Consider the following 9,743-nt stretch of genomic DNA (forward strand, 5'->3'; position numbering starts at 1 on the left):
ACAGAGAGTAGGGAAGGAATCTCTAAGCAAAAACAGGAGAGAAAACGCAAGCTTTGGTTTCCAGGTAAAATAAGAAGAAATACAAGGTTTCCCTTTATTTCTTATTTTCTGCGAACTGCTGCATGATTCCATGAACAAAGACAGAGTTGATGGTCCAATTCTGTAGCTGGCTGTAGAGAATGTCGGAGCACCATCAGCACCCACTGGTCTCTGGTTATTATTTTCATTTATTTGAGGTACTCAAGCGCCCCTAAAAAAGGACTAAATACACCTACGGTCTGCTCTAAGTTTGACAAACCCCTCGCCAAATCAGTTCTAGCAGTTTCAAACAATAAAGCAAACGCTATGCCGCGAGTGTTCCGGTAAACAAACCAGATTACATTTTCACTTCATTGAATCACTTTCAGAAAAGGTGGAAAAGAAAATGGAAATGTCAAGAAAATGGACATAGAATGTATGACAAATAGAAGATGTTGAAGAAGCCGCATGCAGTTTGCAAAAGTCACATCCTCGTCATCTGCCATTTACTTTAAGCTGCAACTCTAGGCTGGATGATAAATAATGTGCGGATGTTATTTTCTGCTTCCTTCACCCCTTTACTAATTTATGGAGAGACACATTTGTATAGGATTTGCCAACAAAGATTTGAGGTCACGAAAGAACAGTTCAAAGTGACAGCTCAGTTTCCACAGCAACAACAAGACATTTGATTGCTTCTATATTTAATCTGCCTTTAGTCAAAGTTTCAAGTTCACCTCTTAAACTAATTGTGTTTGTTTTTTTTGTATATAAAAAGTCTGGTAAAACTCTTACAAAGTTAGATTTGCACATTAAGACTAGACTAAGTGCAATTTCTGTAGAAATTGCTTGGGAATGCTGAAAGCTGAATGCTAACAGCTGAATGCTAAATTGAATGCTTATTAAGGAAATCGAAAAAGATAGATTATGTGAAAATTACAAAGTATTAGTTGGAGTTGAAAGATAAATGAATAAAAATAACACCTGAACTGCAATCTGCCAAAGGTATATACCCCAATAGGTGTGAATTTTTGAAGCAAGTCGGAAGTATGATGTGGGAGTTGTGATTATGATTATATTGGCACTTTATATTGTTTTTAATCATAGATTAATGTAGATTTTGGTTTTAGTTTGTATAGAAAATAAACTTTACCAACACTGTCTGTACGTTATGATGAACTCTGAACAGTCTAAACACAGCTCACATCCCTTCTTAGAGGGAGAACAGTCCAATGCTTAGTGAATTATGCTTCCTTTCCTTCGTCCGTTGATCAGTAGTTCCACCCCTAAGATTTAAACTGTATGAATTAATATGTCTGTCTAAGGTTTTAGAAGTGCTTCCCTAAAGGGCGCAATCAGCTCTTCATTTGATGACTCTGTCACCCGGTGAATAAATCATTTTGTGGATTTTGGGGGGGGATTTCAATTTATGCAGAAAATGTTGCTGAATATGTTAAACTTTTATTCGTTTGTCTCCAGAGCCGCATACGCAGAGAGACAAGCTGCTGTCTGCACATTGCTAAAAAATATTATTTAATAATTGGGTTGGAAGTCACATATCGAATGTGTAAAACTTGAATATATGACAGCAATTCCGACCTTATGGCAAACTTTGAGAACAAATAACTCTCTAAATTACACGAGCAGCGAGATCATGGATCAAAGCAAAATGAAGCAAAGATTTACACCAAGATATTGACAGGACTGTCACCACAATCCACTGCACATTCATTATAAGAATTCAGACAGAAAACAACCTCAGCAAGATGTCAGGCAATAAAGAACCACAAAGTCATCGCTTGCTATACACGGCATCAACAATTTAATCGTGCAGTCAGTGTCTGTACTTTACGATAATAAAGAGACTCTCAAGTGTCTGACCTTCACAAATTGTCCTTGTTAAAATGCTTTACTTGCCTTTATGATATCAATTACAATAATTAAAAAGCAGGATCTGCTCTCTGTATATGCACCGAATGAAGTCCATTCCAATTACAATTGCAATTAATAAGGCTTATACAGATTGGGTGCTAAGAGGGGTTCCCATTGGGCTCCTTCCCAGTTAGGAAAAACAAATCAGCGTTCAAACAGCTACAAGTAGTTAATTATTGTGCTGAGGCTTTCCATATGCAGCCTAAGAAAAAAGAGATTCCATTTCTCTCAAAGGACCTCAGCACCACAATCTGCTCATAAGTCACAGGTGGAGAAAGGATTGTGTTTTGATTGCAATGAATGTGCTCTGTTGAGTTTTTCTGAATCTGTTGGTTCTGTTATTATAGAATCATTCGCTAAATTGAACAAACTCCCCGACTAAAGTGTGCTATTGATTAATGGTTGATAAACAAACAAGACGTCAATGACAAAGTTAGTTGAGAAGCGAGACGGAAGCCATTCATCATGTGAGTTACTTGCAGCATTTACTGCCCGTAGTTATTGCTGGCTTTTGAAAAATGTATTTAAAGTTGTCCATAAAGCTTTCAATTTATCCAGCATATTTGCACCCTTCTGGTGAGTGTGTCAGACGCGTGTAGTAAAAACAAGGTTTTCATATATTATGTGTTTTCTTCTGAATTGATGAATTTAACTGTCCATGCAAATGAGGCTTTTTGTAACATAACAAAAGTTTGGGGAAGCGTGAAAGTGGGTCTAGCAGTCATGATTGATGTCACGCACAGATGCAGCCTTGCTCAAAAAGCTTGCCTCCTGTTTTTGAAAGAATTTGCTTTCACTGTGGATTTTCATGTAGTCTACAATAAACTATCAACCAAGTGTTTATTTTAAAATTTCCCCAGTCAGCACGCACCTGCTTTTGGTTGCTGCACCAACAAATGGAGTGAAATACGAAAGATTAAAAAATGTAGGGTGTGTCAGAAACAGCTGGAAAAGCAAGAAAAATAAGATTAAAAAGTATTTTGAAATTGTTTTTGTTGGTCTTGCCGCCACCCTCACCCCTGTTTTTCATTTTATCGTTTATGATCAGGTTGGCATGTGACTGGTTAACACGTCCGCCTCCCAGTGCAGCGGATGTGAGATCGAGTCCCGTTTTCGGCCTTCCTGGGCGGAGTTTGCATGTTCTCCCCGTGCTCGCGTGGGTTTTCTCCGGTTTCCTCCCACATTCCAAAGACATGCATGGCAGGTTAAATGAACACTCCAAATTGTCCATAGGTGTGGAGGGTTGTTTGTCTCTGTGTGCCCTGTGATTGGCTGGCAAGGACCGTAGCCAGCTGGGATAGGCTCCAGCGCCCCCCGTGACCCTTGTGAGGACAAGCGGTTAAGAAAATGGATGGATGTTTTCATGCTGTACAAACATTGGCATTGACACACATTGTGTTGATGAACTAAGATTAGTATCATGAAAGTAAGGGATTGGGAGTCACCAGGGAAAACTTCCTTTAAAAGGAAAAAAAAAAATAGACAGTCCTTCAATAAATACGGCTACATAGGTCGTTTTGAAAAGGTGCCAAATTACGACCATAAGTGTTACGTATTTTAGTTTAGCGACCTCTATCAGGCATGTTAAATAGCGCAAAAATCCAAAAGAAAGATTAGAACCCGGTCCGTCTGGTCCAAAGATAAGTGTTTATCTGACTGAGGTATTTGGCCAGGGATTGCTTAAGTGTACTGTATAACCTCACTGAAGCATCATCCTAACCTGTGACGGTGAATTGACATACATGTAAACAAAAACACTAAACTCATTACCGGCCTTTTAGCTCGGTAAGATAAACGTTTGTCTTCCGGCCAGACGACACAGGTTCGACACTTTTTTTCGCTATTTGACATGGCTGATACAACATGGCCGATAGAGGTCGCTAAAATACAATACGGAACACTTGATCGTATTTTGTTGCATGGTAAAACGACCAATATGGTCGTTATTGTTGGAGGACGTGTTGAAAAAAAAAAGTGCTACTTATAGCTTGCACAGGTCTGCGAAAATACCAACACTTAATCTAGCCCGCTCATGTGCAGATTTAGACCACATCTCGTGCCAGACTTGCACTAGGAACATAAATAGAGCCAAAGACGGTCACAGACATTTTGGGGGCCAGGGGGCTAAAGTGACAGTGATTATTATGATGATGATGATGATGATGATGATGATGATGATGATGATGATGAAGATGATGATGATGAAGATGATGATGATGATTCTTCTTCTTCTTTTATTTTATTTTATTTTATTTTATTAACTAGGAGCACAGTGGCCTCTATCCTGAAATTTTTGTGACAGAAGTAAAACATGTATGGCTACAAACTGCAAGCCAATTTTCAAAGTAAATATTCACTCCGCTTATTTGCATTATACTACTGATGAATCGACTGAAGCGTGAAGCAGATGTTTATCAACCACATAAGAAATATTCAAGACACAGAATAAAAAATAAATAATTCAGCAAATGTATTGGTTGTAGGCCTACATGTGCAAGTACTTACACTGTCTCAATTTTTAGGAGCAAAATGCAACTATTTGGGGGCAGTCTGGTATGTACTGTACATTTAATGAACAGTCCCACATTTTTGCATCCATTTTTGGGAGAAATTCAAGCTCTTTTTTTTTTTAAATCGAGTACTAAATAACTCTTTTGTATTAATAGAGGTAAACCACACAGCAGAACGTGGTGAGTAATTATGGGGCACATGTAACCTGTCCAGTTAACAAAACGAGTTGCAATTATGGCCTTCAGCATGCATGAACATCTGCTGCACTGCCCCTTGAAGCAGCAGCATCTGGCCAGTTTAATGTTATTATGTTATGTTATTCTATAGCTCTCCCTGGCACACATTCAAAAAGCCAAGAGCTGGAGGTGACTAAATGAGTACTGTACATTATACATGTGTAACGGCTGTGTAATGGCTCTTAATAATCACAATTTACTTTCATTCAAAGTTCATGATGACAGAAACAAATTATGCATCACACTTGCAAGTTGTTTACATATTTCCCAGAAGCAAAGTCAACTCCAGTGCCAGAGCAAAGGGAGTACTGCTTGCATTTGCAGTTAACTAAATGACACAGATGAACTGATATAAAACAACACTTGCAGTGTCAAAGTGAACTGGGCAAGGGGCAAGATATGCCCTGGATTGATTGCCAGCCAATTGCATGGCATAAATAGATCGCAAATCCATTCATACTCACATTCTGACCCCTGTACAATTAGTCTTTTTGGAGCATGGGAGGAAGCCATACTTCCTGAGCTGAGATTTGACGTCTATCTCGACTGTAGAGGCGGGTAATCTAAACACTTGCTAAAACTCCAATTCATTAACTTCAGCAGTAAAACTATATGCATAATGGCTATAGAGCTGAATATGACAACTTTCACAATGTAGAAAGACTAGTCCGCTGCACAGCCTGTAGAAAATGACTCAGAAGTGACATTAAAAAGGCTGAACATTTGCAAAGGTGCATAAAAGAATGGAATGGGAAAAGGTCATGTGGTCTGACGAGTCCAGATTTACACTTGACCAGAGATGGTTGCACCAAATTAAAGGATCGATCAGAAGAAGACCCATGCATGTTGATATAAAATATAACTTCTTAATACTTGGGAAGAATCAACTCTATATTTTATATCTGAATTCATGCCAATATGTCAGGGACTGTTGAGTCATACTGCAATTTATTACTAAAGCAAATCTCTAGGTCTGAACACAAAACGGGGTCAATGCGGCTTCCATTAACACCTCCTAATACCAGTAAAGTATGCCAAGTACGCTAAGCTTTTGTAGCCTTTCATTTTTATGCGGGGGTGGGCATGCAGGCGATTAGTGCAGGAATGTTAATAAAGGTTGTTTATTAACAGAGAGATTATTAAAGGGATCGACTTCGAACAGGCAGCTGGAGTGTTCGTTTCTATTAAACAGTATGGAACCCAATGTGAGGAAAGACACTAGCGTGTAAGATTACAAATTAGCACATGCTCACAGTTTGACTCTTTTAGGCATACGAGAAAAAAGATATCTTGTTCACATGGTAATTGTATCAAGATAATGCTAATATTTATATTGTTCCACAAATAAATAATGATAATAACAATATTACATATTTAAAAAAAATAATTATAATATATACTGACCAGCCACAATATTATGACCACTTGCACAATTGAATATGTCAGCGGTTTTCAACTTTTATTTAGGCAAGGCACCCATTTTACAAAAGTGAACTCTAATAGCACACTCAAAAAAAGAAAAGAAAAGAAAAAATGAATACTAAAATAATGACGATCTTTATTTATCCAATACTCAATTTATATATATATATAGCAACTTGCATGGGTAGACACGGTTTTATTGCATTTTCTGCTACCTCAAGGAGGAGGATTCAATTTTTCTGGATGTCACTATATTTAGCTGGAATAGATAGACGAACAAAGGTATATTTGTAATCAATAAATATACATTTTCTTAAATAATAAAGTGAAATTGGATAATTCCGCCATTGATGCTACCCTGGTGGGCCATGGCACACTGGTCAGCACCCCACACAACACCTGGTATGTACATGATTTATTTGATTTCTAAATAGGAATCATCTTATGGAACAATGTTAATTAAAAAAAAATCAAAGAATCCAATTAAAAAAAATTTTTTTAAAGAATGAATAAATCCATTTTATTAAAGAAATATGAACAAGATTAAGTTGGAAAGTTATGCCATTGTCATTTTTGTTGTTACGAATGTCAGAAATCAAATTATAAACCGAGTACATATGTGACTCTGAGACGAGCTGTCACAATTTTATTTAGGTTTTTGTTAGTTTTTTTTTTTAATTACTTTAGCTTGTAACTGAACTCTGGGGAGAATTGGGGCAGAGACAAAACAACTTCTTTCTGCTTCTTTTCATTCAACACTGAATATTGTTTTATATTGTATTTTCTTTCTTTTATAAATGAATGAAAACAAATATTTAATTGAATTGAAATATGTTAACAGCAGGCATCAAATCCTCTGAATCATTGTATTTGAACGATCGAGCTGGGGGGGGGGGGTATTGCTGGGGTGTCAGTCAAAACTCCAAGTGCATAACTAGTGTTCCGCGTTTAAAGGGAGCCGCTTCGACTGGCCATAATTGAAGTCGGCCGTGACCACTTCCAGAGTGGCGAAGCCCTTCGTCTTCTTTGTCATCTGCGAATTACCAACAGCAGTCTAATCCGAGAGATACGCTGCACAACAAGATTTACGCTGGTCATGAAAACAGTACCCAAGCAACAACAATTAAATGCTCTTTCATATGTGATTTGAAGATCAATGATGCAGAGGCGGAACTTCCGCCTACATGTGCAACGGATTTCCACCTTATGCTGTGGATGGATATGACTTTTTTTTTTCTACTGTATGTGCATCGGTTCAATAAAGCAAACGTTGATTAACAGATGGTATCGAACCTCATTATGCGATATTTATCACAATATTATGGGGAGGTTGGCAATATTAAATATTAAAGGCTGTATAAAACTCATTGTTAAAAAAAAGCTCATATTAAAAAAATTAAAATAAACAATATTGTGTTTTTGTACATAATAACAGCAATGACAAAGAAATAGGCTTGGCCAGTCATGTGCTCCTGCTCCTAATAGCTCAGCGGCGCAAATGTTCATGGTCTTTGTAGTTCACAATGCTGTATTCGGCTGAAGTGGGCAAAAAGTAATGTTTTTGACGGATATGTTGAAAAATATTTGCTGGCATTACTGATTTACGGTAGTGATAACCCCCGCAGTTTGTCTGCATGGTTAGAACATAGTTTTGTCCATGTGAGCAATAATCAGACCAGCTTTTCCCTTTGGACTATTTAATTTGCTTGTGTGCATGTGGTTTCTAGAACAAAACACTTCAAATACATTTGAACAGTTGCATGTAAATGTCTATGCAATGCCAATTAAATGAGGTCATACATAGTTCAAATAATACAGGTAACATGAAACTCAATGTCTAATAACACGTGACTTGAGGCACACATTGTGAATCCAGCCAATTTGTGGAGGAACACCAACGTGTTACTTTCCCTTCATCAGGCCATTAGCGCAGGTCTTAGATGGCCAAAAACCTGCCTGATTAAAATTTAATTACACTAATAAGATAACCACCAAAAGGTGCTGGAACTGGACAAATGGAAAACAACCTTTTTTTAATAGATGTGCTGCTTTAAATGTCGTGACATGACAAAGATGATATCATGGCAATTTTGATATCACAATGTCACAATATTTCCGTTATCATGTCATCACTACTGTACAGTAGAACTAATAACATATGTTGCAACCTAAAGGTGGGAAATCGCTTTAGAAACACCACTCCCCCCTCCGATTAAAATGCGGACTTGTTAATCAGGTCAAATCAACATTCTGATTGAAGCTTTGTTATGAGGATCATGGTAAGTATGTGTGCGTGTGCATGTCTGAGGACACACTGTATTGTTTTGGGAGCAAACTTCCCTAGATTGAAAAACTGTCTGATTTGTATTTTCTTAAGGAAATCAAACAATATGCGTCCAACCGTGTCCGATGTTTGGGAGAAGCTAGAACATTGTGTGGAGACTTTTATCAAAAGAAAGGATGGCCTGTATCCAAGTCACCTGATGCTAATCCTCAGTTACTAACAGAGCACAAAGTAGGGGGGTGGGGGGGGGGGCACTTAGTTAATGTATTCTTCTTTCAAGGCAAATCACATTTATAAAAGTAGACACTCCATTATTTTTCTCCAAGTCCCAACTATTGGTTCGTGTACTGCAGAGGAAAACACCACTGACTTTATTTATGGCTGTTGGCAGGTGAGAAACACTGCACCCTTCATCTTTACCTCAGAATACCTGACTGCTTACGAGCACCTTTATCTCAAGCCTCCCGACAAGTCAAATAAGTCCACTCAGTTTCGGTGCTGATGAGGTGGCGATCGGGTCAAAAGTACTTCTGAGCTATCGCATCCCTCCTGACACTGCCTAAACATTGAATGAAAGCGTCACATTTGGCTTATTGGCTCATTCACTCAAGCACATGCAGGCAGGACAAATGTATGCGACATGCAGCTTTGTATTGCTATTAAAAAGCTGTCAACGAGAGGTGGCATGATACGTTACCTTGCTGTGGAGTGGAGTCAAAGATCATACTGCCATCTGTCAAGCAGGTTTACAAAAGGAAGTCAGGCTACCTCTTCTTCCTCCGTCCCTTTACATGAGAGGAGAGAAGTGTACTTCCAGCTGAGGGTTTCCTCGTTCAGGCTGGAGCCGAGACAGAAGGATGCTCTCCGTGAGGAATCACAACCTCCTCCTGCTCCCGTTACTGCCCATGCACAATATCCACCCACCCCCCCTCCCCTCTCACCATTTCTCAGCTCCCTCTCTCCCTCTACTTCCTCATCCTGCTCCACTTGGACTGACTCACTCACTCATAGGCGTGCATTCACTGAGGCAACCACAGAGCAGCGCACTGTGCTGTACACACACAATCATATGCAAATAGCAAAAGGCAGACAACAACACTCCTGTTAGCTCAGTTATCTACAATCCTCTTGTACACTGGAACACGTGTTCGGGTTAAAATGGATGCCTGGAAATTGGGATGGTTAAAAATTGCAGACAATTTGAACAGAGCTTTATTTCATGTTTTGCATTTCCTTTTTTTTTTTGGTTCTTTTTTTGAGAGAGAGCTCAGTATTGTTCATTCGGTAATTTTACCGATTCGACATGTCATCATCATTGCTCCCTCTCTTTTTTTTTCTCT

At 38.6% G+C, this 9,743-nt stretch overlaps 1 protein-coding gene across 6 annotated transcripts in view; it reads right to left on the bottom strand.

The window, feature by feature from the left end:
* Positions 1 to 9,239, bottom strand: part of gramd1bb (GRAM domain containing 1Bb) — a 101,184-nt gene extending 91,945 nt beyond the window's left edge. For 5 of the 6 annotated variants that reach the window (XM_086079833.1, XM_086079832.1, XM_086079830.1 and 2 more), the window contains exon 1: positions 9,101 to 9,238. The gene's annotated coding sequence lies outside the window, so the exon portion shown is untranslated. Of the gene's footprint in view, positions 1 to 9,100 lie in introns of all 6 variants that reach the window. The other variant, XM_086079828.1, reaches the window with a different exon arrangement.
* Between the last annotated feature and the right edge of the window lie 504 nt (positions 9,240 to 9,743).

This window comes from Leptonotus elevatus, chromosome 7 (genome assembly GCF_054856555.1).
Source record: "Leptonotus elevatus isolate MCC_2025b chromosome 7, RoL_Lele_1.0, whole genome shotgun sequence".
NCBI classification, from domain to species: Eukaryota; Metazoa; Chordata; class Actinopteri; order Syngnathiformes; family Syngnathidae; genus Leptonotus; species Leptonotus elevatus.